Genomic DNA, 16,329 nt, shown 5'->3' with positions numbered 1-16,329 from the left:
AACTACACAGAATCATTTTGTGAAACTTGTTTCTGATCTGTGCATTCAGCTAACAGAGTTAAACCATACTTTTGATTGAGCAGATCTGAACACTCTTTCTGTAGAAAATGCAACTGGATATTTGGAGCGCTAAGAGAGTAGTAGTGGAAAAAGGAATATATTCAAATATAAACTACACAGAAGCATTCTGTGAAACTTTTTCCGATCTGAGCATTCAGCTAACAGACTTAAACCATACTTTTGATTGAGCAGTTTTGAAACACTCTGTCTGTAGAAAATGCAACTGGACATTCGTAGCGCTAAGTGGGTAATAGTGGAAAAAAGAATATATTCAAATATAAACTACACAGAAGCATTGTATGAAACTTCTTTCTGTTCTGTGCATTCAACTAACAGAGTTGAACCTGACTTTTGATTGAGCCTTTCTGAAACACTCTTTCTGTAGAAACTGCAATTGGACATTCTGAGCGCTAAGAGGCCTCTATTGGGAAAAATAATATCTTCAAATAAAAACTACACAGAAGCATTGAGTGAAACTTATTTCTGATATGTTCATTAAGCTAACAGAGTTAAAACATACTTTTGATTGCGCAGTTCTGAACACTCTTTCTGTAGAAAATGCAAGTGGACATTCGGAGCGCTAAGAGGGTAATAGTGGAAAAAGGAATATATTCAAATATAAACTACACAGTAGCATTCTGTGAAAATTCTTTCTGTTCTGTGCATTCAACTAACAGAGTTGAACCTTACTTTTGATTGAGCCGTTCTGAAACACTCTTTCTGTAGAAACTGCAATTGGACATGCTAAGCGCTAAGAGGCCTACATTGGGAAAAAGAATATCTTCAAATAAAAACTACACAGATGCATTCTGTGAAACTTATTTCTGATCTGTAAATTCAGTTAACAGAGATAAAACATATTTTTGATTGAGCAGTTATGAAACACTCTTTTTGTAGAAAATGCAAGTGGAGATTCGGAGCGTTAAGAGGTTAATAGTGGAAAAAGGAATGTCTTCAAATATAAACTACACAGAATCATTCGGTGAAACTTCTTTCTGATCTGTGCATTCAGCTAACAGAGTTAAACCATACTTTTCATTGAGCAGATCTGAACACTCTTTCTGTAGAAAATGAAACTGGACATTTGGAGCGCTAAGAGCGTAGTAGTGGAAAAAGGAATATATTCAAATATAAACTACACAGAAGCATTCTGTGAAACTTCTTTCTGATCTGAGCATTCAGCTAACAGAGTTAAACCTTACTTTTGATTGAGCAGTTTTGAAGCACTCTGTCTGTAGAAAATGCAACTGGACATTCGTAGCGCTAAGTGGGTAATAGTGGAAAAAAGAATATGTTCAAATATAAACTACACAGAAGCATTGTATGAAACTTCTTTCTGTTCTGTGCATTCAACTAACAGAGTTGAACCTTAATTTTGATTGAGCCGTTCTGAAACACTCTTTCTGTAGAAACTGCAATTGGACATTCTGAGCGCTAAGAGGCCTATATTGGGAAAAAGAATGTCTACAAATAAAAACTACACAAAAGAATTGTGTGAAACTTCTTTCTGTTCTGTTTGTTCAACTAAAAGAGTTGAACCTTAGTTTTGATTGAGCCGTTCTGAAACACTCTTTCTGTAGAAAATGCAAGTGGAGATTCGGAGCGCTAAGAGGGTAATAGTGAAAAAAGGAATGTCTCCAAATATAAACTACACAGAATCATCCTGTGAAACTTCTTTCTGATCTGTGCATTCAGTTAACAGAGTTTAACCATACTTTTGATTGAGCAGATCTGAACACACTTTCTGTAGAAAATGCAACTGGACAGTTGGAGCGCTAAGAGAGCAGTAGTGGAAAAAGGAATATATTCAAATATAAACTACACAGAAGCATTCTGTGAAACTTCTTTCTGATCTGAGCATTCAGCTAACAGAGTTAAACCATACTTTTGATTGAGCAGTTTTGAAACACTCTGTCTGTAGAAAATGCAACTGGACATTCGTAGCGCTAAGTGGGTAATAGTGGAAAAAAGAATATGTTCAAATGTAAACTACACAGAAGCATTGTATGAAACTACTTTCTGTTCTGTGCATTCAACTAAGAGAGTTGAACCTGACTTTTGATTGAGCCTTTCTGAAACACTCTTTCTGTAGAAACTGCAATTGGACATTCTGAGCGCTAAGAGGCATCTATTGGGAAAAATAATATCTTCAAATAAAAACTAAACAGAAGCATTGTGTGAAACTTATTTCTGATATGTTCATTAAGCTAACAGAGTTAAACCATATTTTGATTGCGCAGTTCTGAACACTCTTTCTGTAGAAAATGCAAGTGGACATTCGGAGCGCTAAGAGGGTAATAGTGGAAAAAGGAGTATATTCAAATATAAACTACACAATAGCATTCTGTGAAAATTCTTTCTGTTCTGTGCATTCAACTAACAGAGTTGAACCTTACTTTTGATTGAGCCGTTCTGAAACACTCTTTCTGTAGAAACTGCAATTGGACATGCTAAGCGCTAAGAGGCCTACATTGGGAAAAAGTATATCTTCAAATAAAAACTACACAGATGCATTCTGTGAAACTTCTTTCTGTTCTGTTTGTTCAACTAAAAGTGTTGAACCTTAGTTTTGATTGAGCCGTTCTGAAACACTCTTTCTGTAGAAAATGCAAGTGGAGATTCGGAGCGCTAAGAGGGTAATAGTGGAAAAAGGAATGTCTCCAAATATAAACTACACAGAATCATTTTGTGAAACTTGTTTCTGATCTGTGCATTCAGCTAACAGAGTTAAACCATACTTTTGATTGAGCAGATCTGAACACTCTTTCTGTAGAAAATGCAACTGGACATTTGGAGCGCTAAGAGAGTAGTAGTGGAAAAAGGAATATATTCAAATATAAACTACACAGAAGCATTCTGTGAAACTTTTTCTGATCTGAGCATTCAGCTAACAGACTTAAACCATACTTTTGATTGAGCAGTTTTGAAACACTCTGTCTGTAGAAAATGCAACTGGACATTCGTAGCGCTAAGTGGGTAATAGTGGAAAAAAGAATATATTCAAATATAAACTACACAGAAGCATTGTATGAAACTTCTTTCTGTTCTGTGCATTCAACTAACAGAGTTGAACCTGACTTTTGATTGAGCCTTTCTGAAACACTCTTTCTGTAGAAACTGCAATTGGACATTCTGAGCGCTAAGAGGCCTCTATTGGGAAAAATAATATCTTCAAATAAAAACTACACAGAAGCATTGAGTGAAACTTATTTCTGATATGTTCATTAAGCTAACAGAGTTAAAACATACTTTTGATTGCGCAGTTCTGAACACTCTTTCTGTAGAAAATGCAAGTGGACATTCGGAGCGCTAAGAGGGTAATAGTGGAAAAAGGAATATATTCAAATATAAACTACACAGTAGCATTCTGTGAAAATTCTTTCTGTTCTGTGCATTCAACTAACAGAGTTGAACCTTACTTTTGATTGAGCCGTTCTGAAACACTCTTTCTGTAGAAACTGCAATTGGACATGCTAAGCGCTAAGAGGCCTACATTGGGAAAAAGAATATCTTCAAATAAAAACTACACAGATGCATTCTGTGAAACTTATTTCTGATCTGTAAATTCAGTTAACAGAGATAAAACATATTTTTGATTGAGCAGTTATGAAACACTCTTTTTGTAGAAAATGCAAGTGGAGATTCGGAGCGTTAAGAGGTTAATAGTGGAAAAAGGAATGTCTTCAAATATAAACTACACAGAATCATTCGGTGAAACTTCTTTCTGATCTGTGCATTCAGCTAACAGAGTTAAACCATACTTTTCATTGAGCAGATCTGAACACTCTTTCTGTAGAAAATGAAACTGGACATTTGGAGCGCTAAGAGCGTAGTAGTGGAAAAAGGAATATATTCAAATATAAACTACACAGAAGCATTCTGTGAAACTTCTTTCTGATCTGAGCATTCAGCTAACAGAGTTAAACCATACTTTTGATTGAGCAGTTTTGAAACACTCTGTCTGTAGAAAATGCAACTGGACATTCGTAGCGCTAAGTGGGTAATAGTGGAAAAAAGAATATGTTCAAATATAAACTACACAGAAGCATTGTATGAAACTTCTTTCTGTTCTGTGCATTCAACTAACAGAGTTGAACCTTACTTTTGATTGAGCCGTTCTGAAACACTCTTTCTGTAGAAACTGCAATTGGACATTCTGAGCGCTAAGAGGCCTATATTGGGAAAAAGAATGTCTACAAATAAAAACTACACAGAAGAATTGTGTGAAACTTCTTTCTGTTCTGTTTGTTCAACTAAAAGATTTGAACCTTAGTTTTGATTGAGCCGTTCTGAAACACTCTTTCTGTAGAAAATGCAAGTGGAGATTCGGAGCGCTAAGAGGGTAATAGTGGAAAAAGGAATGTCTCCAAATATAAACTACACAGAATCATCATGTGAAACTTCTTTCTGATCTGCGCATTCAGCTAACAGAGCTAAACCATACTTTTGATTGAGCAGATCTGAACACTCTTTCTGTAGAAAATGCAACTGGACATTTGGAGCGCTAAGAGCGTAGTAGTGGAAAAAGGAATATATTCAAATATAAACTACACAGAAGCATTCTGTGAAACTTCTTTCTGATCTGAGCATTCAGCTAACAGAGTTAAACCATACTTTTGATTGAGCAGTTTTGAAACACTCTGTCTGTAGAAAATGCAACTGGACATTCGTAGCGCTAAGTGGGTAATAGTGGAAAAAAGAATATGTTCAAATATAAACTACACACAAGCATTGTATGAAACTTCTTTCTGTTCTGTGTATTCAACTAACAGAGTTGAACCTTACTTTTGATTGAGCCGTTCTGAAACACTCTTTCTGTAGAAACTGCAATTGGACATTCTGAGCGCTAGGAGGCCTATATTGGGAAAAAGTATATCTTCAAATAAAAACTACACAGATGCATTCTGTGAAACTTCTTTCTGTTCTGTTTGTCCATCTAAAAGAGTTGAACCTTAGTTTTGATTGAGCCCTTCTGAAACACTCTTTCTGTAGAAAATGCAAGTGGAGATTCGGAGCGCTAAGAGGGTAATAGTGGAAAAAGGAATGTCTCCAAATATAAACTACACAGAATCATTTTGTGAAACTTCTTTCTGATCTGTGCATTCAGCTAACAGAGTTAAACCATACTTTTGATTCAGCAGATCTGAACACTCTTTCTGTAGAAAATGCAACTGGACATTTGGAGCGCTAAGAGAGTAGTAGTGGAAAAAGGAATATATTCAAATATAAACTACACAGAAGCATTCTGTGAAACTTTTTCTGATCTGAGCATTCAGCTAACAGACTTAAACCATACTTTTGATTGAGCAGTTTTGAAACACTCTGTCTGTAGAAAATGCAACTGGACATTCGTAGCGCTAAGTGGGTAATAGTGGAAAAAAGAATATGTTCAAATATAAACTACACAGAAGCATTGTATGAAACTTCTTTCTGTTCTGTGCATTCAACTAACAGAGTTGAACCTTACTTTTGATTGAGCCTTTCTGAAACACTCTTTCTGTAGAAACTGCAATTGGACATTCTGAGCGCTAAGAGGCCTCTATTGGGAAAAATAATATCTTCAAATAAAAACTACACAGAAGCATTGTGTGAAACTTATTTCTGATATGTTCATTAAGCTAACAGAGTTAAAACATACTTTTGATTGCGCAGTTCTGAACACTCTTTCTGTAGAAAATGCAACTGGACATTCGGAGCGCTAAGAGGGTAATAGTGGAAAAAGGAATATATTCAAATATAAACTACACAGTAGCATTCTGTGAAAATTCTTTCTGTTCTGTGCATTCAACTAACAGAGTTGAACCTTACTTTTGATTGAGCCGTTCTGAAACACTCTTTCTGTAGAAACTGCAATTGGACATGCTAAGCGCTAAGAGGCCTACATTGGGAAAAAAATATCTTCAAATAAAAACTACACAGATGCATTCTGTGAAACTTATTTCTGATCTGTAAATTCAGTTAACAGAGATAAAACATATTTTTGATTGAGCAGTTATGAAACACTCTTTTTGTAGAAAATGCAAGTGGAGATTCGGAGCGTTAAGAGGGTAATAGTGGAAAAAGGAATGTCTTCAAATATAAACTACACAGAATCATTCGGTGAAACTTCTTTCTGATCTGTGCATTCAGCTAACAGAGTTAAACCATACTTTTCATTGAGCAGATCTGAACACTCTTTCTGTAGAAAATGAAACTGGACATTTTTAGCGCTAAGAGCGTAGTAGTGGAAAAAGGAATATATTCAAATATAAACTACACAGAAGCATTCTGTGAAACTTCTTTCTGATCTGAGCATTCAGCTAACAGAGTTAAACCATACTTTTGATTGAGCAGTTTTGAAACACTCTGTCTGTAGAAAATGCAACTGGACATTCGTAGCGCTAAGTGGGTAATAGTGGAAAAAAGAATATGTTCAAATATAAACTACACAGAAGCATTGTATGAAACTTCTTTCTGTTCTGTGCATTCAACTAACAGAGTTGAACCTTACTTTTGATTGAGCCGTTCTGAAACACTCTTTCTGTAGAAACTGCAATTGGACATTCTGAGCGCTAAGAGGCCTATATTGGGAAAAAGAATGTCTACAAATAAAAACTACACAGAAGAATTGTGTGAAACTTCTTTCTGTTCTGTTTGTTCAACTAAAAGAGTTGAACCTTAGTTTTGATTGAGCCGTTCTGAAACACTCTTTCTGTAGAAAATGCAAGTGGAGATTCGGAGCGCTAAGAGGGTAATAGTGGAAAAAGGAATGTCTCCAAATATAAACTACACAGAATCATCCTGTGAAACTTCTTTCTGATCTGCGCATTCAGCTAACAGAGTTAAACCATACTTTTGATTGAGCAGATCTGAACACTCTTTCTGTAGAAAATGCAACTGGACATTTGGAGCGCTAAGAGCGTAGTAGTGGAAAAAGGAATATATTCAAATATAAACTACACAGAAGCATTCTGTGAAACTTCTTTCTGATCTGAGCATTCAGCTAACAGAGTTAAACCATACTTTTGATTGAGCAGTTTTGAAACACTCTGTCTGTAGAAAATGCAACTGGACATTCGTAGCGCTAAGTGGGTAATAGTGGAAAAAAGAATATGTTCAAATATAAACTACACACAAGCATTGTATGAAACTTCTTTCTGTTCTGTGTATTCAACTAACAGAGTTGAACCTTACTTTTGATTGAGCCGTTCTGAAACACTCTTTCTGTAGAAACTGCAATTGGACATTCTGAGCGCTAGGAGGCCTATATTGGGAAAAAGTATATCTTCAAATAAAAACTACACAGATGCATTCTGTGAAACTTCTTTCTGTTCTGTTTGTTCAACTAAAAGAGTTGAACCTTAGTTTTGATTGAGCCCTTCTGAAACACTCTTTCTGTAGAAAATGCAAGTGGAGATTCGGAGCGCTAAGAGGGTAATAGTGGAAAAAGGAATGTCTCCAAATATAAACTACACAGAATCATTTTGTGAAACTCCTTTCTGATCTGTGCATTCAGCTAACAGAGTTAAACCATACTTTTGATTCAGCAGATCTGAACACTCTTTCTGTAGAAAATGCAACTGGACATTTGGAGCGCTAAGAGAGTAGTAGTGGAAAAAGGAATATATTCAAATATAAACTACACAGAAGCATTCTGTGAAACTTTTTCTGATCTGAGCATTCAGCTAACAGACTTAAACCATACTTTTGATTGAGCAGTTTTGAAACACTCTGTCTGTAGAAAATGCAACTGGACATTCGTAGCGCTAAGTGGGTAATAGTGGAAAAAAGAATATGTTCAAATATAAACTACACAGAAGCATTGTATGAAACTTCTTTCTGTTCTGTGCATTCAACTAACAGAGTTGAACCTTACTTTTGATTGAGCCTTTCTGAAACACTCTTTCTGTAGAAACTGCAATTGGACATTCTGAGCGCTAAGAGGCCTCTATTGGGAAAAATAATATCTTCAAATAAAAACTACACAGAAGCATTGTGTGAAACTTATTTCTGATATGTTCATTAAGCTAACAGAGTTAAACCATACTTTTGATTGCGCAGTTCTGAACACTCTTTCTGTAGAAAATGCAAGTGGACATTCAGAGCGCTAAGAGGGTAATAGTGGAAAAAGGAATATATTCAAATATAAACTACACAGTAGCATTCTGTGAAAATTCTTTCTGTTCTGTGCATTCAACTAACAGAGTTGAACCTTACTTTTGATTGAGCCATTCTGAAACACTCTTTCTGTAGAAACTGCAATTGGACATGCTAAGCGCTAGGAGGCCTACATTGGGAAAAAGAATATCTTCAAATAAAAACTACACAGATGCATTCTGTGAAACATATTTCTGATCTGTATATTCAGTTAACAGAGATAAAACATATTTTTGATTGAGCAGTTATGAAACACTCTTTTTCTAGAAAATGCAAGTGGAGATTCGGAGCGTTAAGGGGGTAATAGTGGAAAAAAAATGTCTTCAAATATAAACTACACAGAATAATTCGGTGAAACTTCTTTCTGATCTGTGCATTCAGCTAACAGAGTTAAACCATACTTTTGATTGAGCAGATCTGAACACTCTTTCTGTAGAAAATGCAACTGGACATTTGGGGCGCTAAGAGCGTAGTAGTGGAAAAAGGAATATATTCAAATATAAACTACACAGAAGCATTCTGTGAAACTTCTTTCTGATCTGAGCATTCAGCTAACAGAGTTAAACCATACTTTTGATTGAGCAGTTTTGAAACACTCTCTCTATAGAAAATGCAACTGGACATTCGTAGCGCTAAGTGGGTAATAGTGGAAAAAAGAATGTGTTCAAATATAAACTACACAGAAGCATTGTATGAAACTTCTTTCTGTTCTGTGCATTCAACTAACAGAGTTGAACCTTACTTTTGATTGAGCCGTTCTGAAACACTCTTTCTGTAGAAATTTCAATTGGACATTCTGAGCGCTAAGAGGCCTATATTGGGAAAAAGAATGTCTACAAATAAAAACTACACAGAAGAATTGTGTGAAACTTCTTTCTGTTCTGTTTGTTCAACTAAAAGAGTTGAACTTTAGTTTTGATTGAGCCGTTCTGAAACACTCTTTCTGTAGAAAATGCAAGTGGAGATTCGGAGCGCTAAGAGGGTAATAGTGGAAAAAGGAATGTCTCCAAATATAAACTACACAGAATCATCCTGTGAAACTTCTTTCTGATCTGCGCATTCAGCTAACAGAGTTAAACCATACTTTTGATTGAGCAGATCTGAACACTCTTTCTGTAGAAAATGCAACTGGACATTTGGAGTGCTAAGAGCGTAGTAGTGGAAAAAGGAATATATTCTAATATAAACTACACAGAAGCATTCTGTGAAACTTCTTTCTGATCTGAGCATTCAGCTAACTGAGTTAAACCATACTTTTGATTGAGCAGTTTTGAAACACTCTGTCTGTGGAAAATGCAACTGGACATTCGTAGCGCTAAGTGGGTAATAGTGGAAAAAAGAATATGTTCAAATATAAACTACACAGAAGCATTGTATGAAACTACTTTCTGTTCTGTGCATTCAACTAACAGAGTTGAACCTTACTTTTGATTGAGCCGTTCTGAAACACTCTTTCTGTAGAAACTGCAATTGGACATTCTGAGCGCTAGGAGGCCTATATTGGGAAAAAGAATGCCTACAAATAAAAACTACACAGAAGAATTGTGTGAAACTTCTTTCTGTTCTGTTTGTTCAACTAAAAGAGATGAACCTTAGTTTTGATTGAGCCGTTCTGAAACACTCTTTCTGTAGAAAATGCAAGTGGAGATTCGGAGCGCTAAGAGGGTAATAGTGGAAAAAGGAATGTCTTCAAATATAAACTACACAGAATCATTCTGTGTAACTTCTTTCTGATCTGTGCATTCAGCTAATAGAGTTAAACCATACTTTTGATTGAGCAGATCTGAACACTCTTTCTGTAGAAAATGCAACTGGACATTTGGAGCGCTAAGAGAGTAGTAGTGGAAAAAGGAATATATTCAAATATAAACTACACAGAAGCATTCTGTGAAACTTCTTTCTGATCTGAGCATTCAGCTAACAGAGTTAAACCATACTATTGATTGAGCAGTTTTGAAACACTCTGTCTGTAGAAAATGCAACTGGACATTCGTAGCGCTAAGTGGGTAATAGTGGAAAAAAGAATATGTTCAAATGTAAACTACACAGAAGCATTGTATGAAACTACTTTCTGTTCTGTGCATTCAACTAAGAGAGTTGAACCTGACTTTTGATTGAGCCTTTCTGAAACACTCTTTCTGTAGAAACTGCAATTGGACATTCTGAGCGCTAAGAGGCCTCTATTGGGAAAAATAATATCTTCAAATAAAAACTACACAGAAGCATTGTGTGAAACTTATTTCTGATATGTTCATTAAGCTAACAGAGTTAAACCATATTTTGATTGCGCAGTTCTGAACACTCTTTCTGTAGAAAATGCAAGTGGACATTCGGAGCGCTAAGAGGGTAATAGTGGAAAAAGGAGTATATTCAAATATAAACTACACAATAGCATTCTGTGAAAATTCTTTCTGTTCTGTGCATTCAACTAACAGAGTTGAACCTTACTTTTGATTGAGCCGTTCTGAAACACTCTTTCTGTAGAAACTGCAATTGGACATGCTAAGCGCTAAGAGGCCTACATTGGGAAAAAGTATATCTTCAAATAAAAACTACACAGATGCATTCTGTGAAGCTTCTTTCTGTTCTGTTTGTTCAACTAAAAGAGTTGAACCTTAGTTTTGATTCAGCCGTTCTGAAACACTCTTTCTGTAGAAAATGCAAGTGGAGATTCGGAGCGCTAAGAGGGTAATACTGGAAAAAGGAATGTCTCCAAATATAAACTACACAGAATCATTTTGTGAAACTTCTTTCTGATCTGTGCATTCAGCTAACAGAATTAAACCATACTTTTGATTGAGCAGATCTGAACACTCTTTCTGTAGAAAATGCAACTGGACATTTGGAGCGCTAAGAGAGTAGTAGTGGAAAAAGGAATATATTCAAATATAAACTACACAGAAGCATTCTGTGAAACTTCTTTCTGATCTGAGCATTCAGCTAACAGACTTAAACCATACTTTTGATTGAGCAGTTTTGAAACACTCTGTCTGTAGAAAATGCAACTGGACATTCGTAGCGCTAAGTGGGTAATAGTGGAAAAAAGAATATGTTCAAATATAAACTACACGGAAGCATTGTATGAAACTTCTTTCTGTTCTGTGCATTCAACTAACAGAGTTGAACCTGACTTTTCATGGAACCTTTCTGAAACACTCTTTGTGTAGAAACTGCAATTGGACATTCTGAGCGCTAAGAGGCCTCTATTGGGAAAAATAATATCTTCAAATAAAAACTACACAGAAGCATTGTGTGAAACTTATTTCTGATATGTTCATTAAGCTAACAGAGTTAAACCATACTTTTGATTGCGCAGTTCTGAACACTCTTTCTGTAGAAAATGCAAGTGGACATTCGGAGCGCTAAGAGGGTAATAGTGGAAAAAGGAATATATTTAAATATAAACTACACAGTAGCATTCTGTGAAAATTCTTTCTGTTCTGTGCATTCAACTAACAGATTTGAACCTTACTTTTGATTGAGTCGTTCTGAAACTCTCTTTCTGTAGAAACTGCAATTGGACATGCTAAGGGCTAAGAGGCCTACATTGGGAAAAAGAATATCTTCAAATGAAAACTACACAGATGCATTCTGTGAAAATTATTTCTGATCTGTAAATTCAGTTAACAGAGATAAAACATATTTTTGATTGAGCAGTTATGAATCACTCTTTTTGTAGAAAATGCAAGTGGAGATTCGGAGCGCTAAGAGGGTAATAGTGGAAATAGGAATGTCTTCAAATATAAACTACACAGAATCATTCGGTAAAACTTCCTTCTGATCTGTGCATTCAGCTAACAGAGTTAAACCATACTTTTGATTGAGCAGATCTGAACACTCTTTCTGTAGAAAATGCAACTGGACATTTGGAGCGCTAAGAGCGTAGTAGTGGAAAAAGGAATATATTCAAATATAAACTACACAGAAGCATTCTGTGAAACTTCTTTCTGATCTGAGCATTCAGCAAACAGAGTTAAACCATACTTTTGATTGAGCAGTTTTGAAACACTCTGTCTGTAGAAAATGCAACTGGACATTCGTAGCGCTAAGTGGGTAATAGTGGAAAAAAGAATATGTTCAAATATAAACTACACAGAAGCATTGTATGAAACTTCTTTCTGTTCTGTGCATTCAACTAACAGAGTTGAACCTTACTTTTGATTGAGCCGTTCTGAAACACTCTTTCTGTAGAAACTGCAATTGGACATTCTGAGCGCTAAGAGGCCTATATTGGGAGAAAGAATGTCTACAAATAAAAACTACACAGAAGAATTGTGTGAAACTTCTTTCTGTTCTGTTTGTTCAACTAAAAGTGTTGAACCTTAGTTTTGATTGAGCCGTTCTGAAACACTCTTTCTGTAGAAAATGCAAGTGGAGATTCGGAGCGCTAAGAGGGTAATAGTGGAAAAAGGAATGTCTCCAAATATAAACAACACAGAATCATTCTGTGAAACTTCTTTCTGATCTGTGCATTCAGCTAACAGAGTTAAACCATACTTTTGATTGAGCAGATCTGAACACTCTTTCTGTAAAAAATGCAACTGGACATTTGGAGCGCTAAGAGGGTAGTAGTGGAAAAAGGAATATATTCAAATATAAACTACACAGAAGCATTCTGTGAAACTTCTTTCTGATCTGAGCATTCAGCTAACAGAGTTAAACCATACTTTTGATTGAGCAGTTTTGAAACACTCTGTCTGTAGAAAATGCAACTGGACATTCGTAGCGCTAAGTGGGTAATACTGGAAAAAAGAATATGTTCAAATATAAACTACACAGAAGCATTGTATGAAACTTCTTTCTGTTCTGTGCATTCAACTAACAGAGTTGAATCTTACTTTTGATTGAGCCTTTCTGAAACACTCTTTCTGTATAAACTGCAATTGGACACTCTGAGCGCTAAGAGGCCTATATTGGGAAAAATAATATCTTCAAATAAAAACTACACAGAAGAGTTGTGTGAAACTTATTTCTGATATGTTCATTAAGCAAACAGAGTTAAACCATACTTTTGATTGCGCAGTTCTGAACACTCTTTCTGTAGAAAATGCAAGTGGACATTCGGAGCGCTAAGAGGGTAGTAGTGGAAAAAGGAATATATACAAAAATAAACTACACAGTAGCATTCTGTGAAAATTCTTTCTGTTCTGTGCATTCAACTAACAGAGTTGAACCTTACTTTTGATTGAGCCGTTCTGAAACACTCTTTCTGTAGAAACTGCAATTGGACATGCTAAGCGCTAAGAGGCCTACATTGGGAAAAAGAATATCTTCAAATAAAAACTACACAGATGCATTCTGTGAAACTTATTTCTGATCTGTAAATTCAGTTAACAGAGATAAAACATATTTTTGATTGAGCAGTTATGAAACACTCTTTTTGTAGAAAATGCAAGTGGAGATTCGGAGCGCTAAGAGGGTAATAGTGGAAAAAGGAATGTCTTCAAATATAAACTACACAGAATCATTCGGTGAAACTTCTTTCTGATCTGTGCATTCAGCTAACAGAGTTAAACCATACTTTTGATTGAGCAGATCTGAACACTCTTTCTGTAGAAAATGCAACTGGACATTTGGAGCGCTAAGAGCGTAGTAGTGGAAAAAGGAATATATTCAAATATAAACTACAGAGAAGCATTCTGTGAAACATCTTTCTGATCTGAGCATTCAGCTAACAGAGTTAAACCATACTTTTGATTGAGCAGTTTTGAAACACTCTGTCTGTAGAAAATGCAACTGGACATTGGTAGCGCTAAGTGGGTAATAGTGGAAAAAAGAATATGTTCAAATATAAACTACACAGAAGCATTGTATGAAACTTCTTTCTGTTCTGTGCATTCAACTAACAGAGTTGAACCTTACTTTTGATTGAGCCGTTCTGAAACACTCTTTCTGTAGAAACTGCAATTGGACATTCTGAGCGCTAAGAGGCCTATATTGGGAAAAAGAATGTCTACAAATAAAAACTACACAGAAGAATTGTGTGAAACTTCTTTCTGTTCTGTTTGTTCAACTAAAAGAGTTGAACCTTAGTTTTGATTGAGCCGTTCTGAAACACTCTTTCTGTAGAAAATGCAAGTGGAGATTCGGAGCGCTAAGAGGGTAATAGTGGAAAAAGGAATGTCTCCAAATATAAACAACACAGAATCATTCTGTGAAACTTCTTTCTGATCTGTGCATTCAGCTAACAGAGTTAAACCATACTTTTGATTGAGCAGATCTGAACACTCTTTCTGTAAAAAATGCAACTGGACATTTGGAGCGCTAAGAGAGTAGTAGTGGAAAAAGGAATATATTCAAATATAAACTACACAGAAGCATTCTGTGAAACTTCTTTCTGATCTGAGCATTCAGCTAACAGAGTTAAACCATACTTTTGATTGAGCAGTTTTGAAACACTCTGTCTGTAGAAAATGCAACTGGACATTCGTAGCGCTAAGTGGGTAATACTGGAAAAAAGAATATGTTCAAATATAAACTACACAGAAGCATTGTATGAAACTTCTTTCTGTTCTGTGCATTCAACTAACAGAGTTGAATCTTACTTTTGATTGAGCCTTTCTGAAACACTCTTTCTGTATAAACTGCAATTGGACACTCTGAGCGCTAAGAGGCCTATATTGGGAAAAATAATATCTTCAAATAAAAACTACACAGAAGAGTTGTGTGAAACTTATTTCTGATATGTTCATTAAGCAAACAGAGTTAAACCATACTTTTGATTGCGCAGTTCTGAACACTCTTTCTGTAGAAAATGCAAGTGGACATTCGGAGCGCTAAGAGGGTAGTAGTGGAAAAAGGAATATATACAAAAATAAACTACACAGTAGCATTCTGTGAAAATTCTTTCTGTTCTGTGCATTCAACTAACAGAGTTGAACCTTACTTTTGATTGAGCCGTTCTGAAACACTCTTTCTGTAGAAACTGCAATTGGACATGCTAAGCGCTAAGAGGCCTACATTGGGAAAAAGAATATCTTCAAATAAAAACTACACAGATGCATTCTGTGAAACTTATTTCTGATCTGTAAATTCAGTTAACAGAGATAAAACATATTTTTGATTGAGCAGTTATGAAACACTCTTTTTGTAGAAAATGCAAGTGGAGATTCGGAGCGCTAAGAGGGTAATAGTGGAAAAAGGAATGTCTTCAAATATAAACTACACAGAATCATTCGGTGAAACTTCTTTCTGATCTGTGCATTCAGCTAACAGAGTTAAACCATACTTTTGATTGAGCAGATCTGAACACTCTTTCTGTAGAAAATGCAACTGGACATTTGGAGCGCTAAGAGCGTAGTAGTGGAAAAAGGAATATATTCAAATATAAACTACAGAGAAGCATTCTGTGAAACATCTTTCTGATCTGAGCATTCAGCTAACAGAGTTAAACCATACTTTTGATTGAGCAGTTTTGAAACACTCTGTCTGTAGAAAATGCAACTGGACATTGGTAGCGCTAAGTGGGTAATAGTGGAAAAAAGAATATGTTCAAATATAAACTACACAGAAGCATTGTATGAAACTTCTTTCTGTTCTGTGCATTCAACTAACAGAGTTGAACCTTACTTTTGATTGAGCCGTTCTGAAACACTCTTTCTGTAGAAACTGCAATTGGACATTCTGAGCGCTAAGAGGCCTATATTGGGAAAAAGAATGTCTACAAATAAAAACTACACAGAAGAATTGTGTGAAACTTCTTTCTGTTCTGTTTGTTCAACTAAAAGAGTTGAACCTTAGTTTTGATTGAGCCGTTCTGAAACACTCTTTCTGTAGAAAATGCAAGTGGAGATTCGGAGCGCTAAGAGGGTAATAGTGGAAAAAGGAATGTCTCCAAATATAAACAACACAGAATCATTCTGTGAAACTTCTTTCTGATCTGTGCATTCAGCTAACAGAGTTAAACCATACTTTTGATTGAGCAGATCTGAACACTCTTTCTGTAAAAAATGCAACTGGACATTTGGAGCGCTAAGAGAGTAGTAGTGGAAAAAGGAATATATTCAAATATAAACTACACAGAAGCATTCTGTGAAACTTCTTTCTGATCTGAGCATTCAGCTAACAGAGTTAAACCATACTTTTGATTGAGCAGTTTTGAAACACTCTGTCTGTAGAAAATGCAACTGGACA

Source organism: Symphalangus syndactylus, chromosome 8 (assembly GCF_028878055.3).
Source record: "Symphalangus syndactylus isolate Jambi chromosome 8, NHGRI_mSymSyn1-v2.1_pri, whole genome shotgun sequence".
Classification (NCBI taxonomy): domain Eukaryota; kingdom Metazoa; phylum Chordata; class Mammalia; order Primates; family Hylobatidae; genus Symphalangus; species Symphalangus syndactylus.
Note: the sequence above shows the minus strand (reverse complement) of the source record.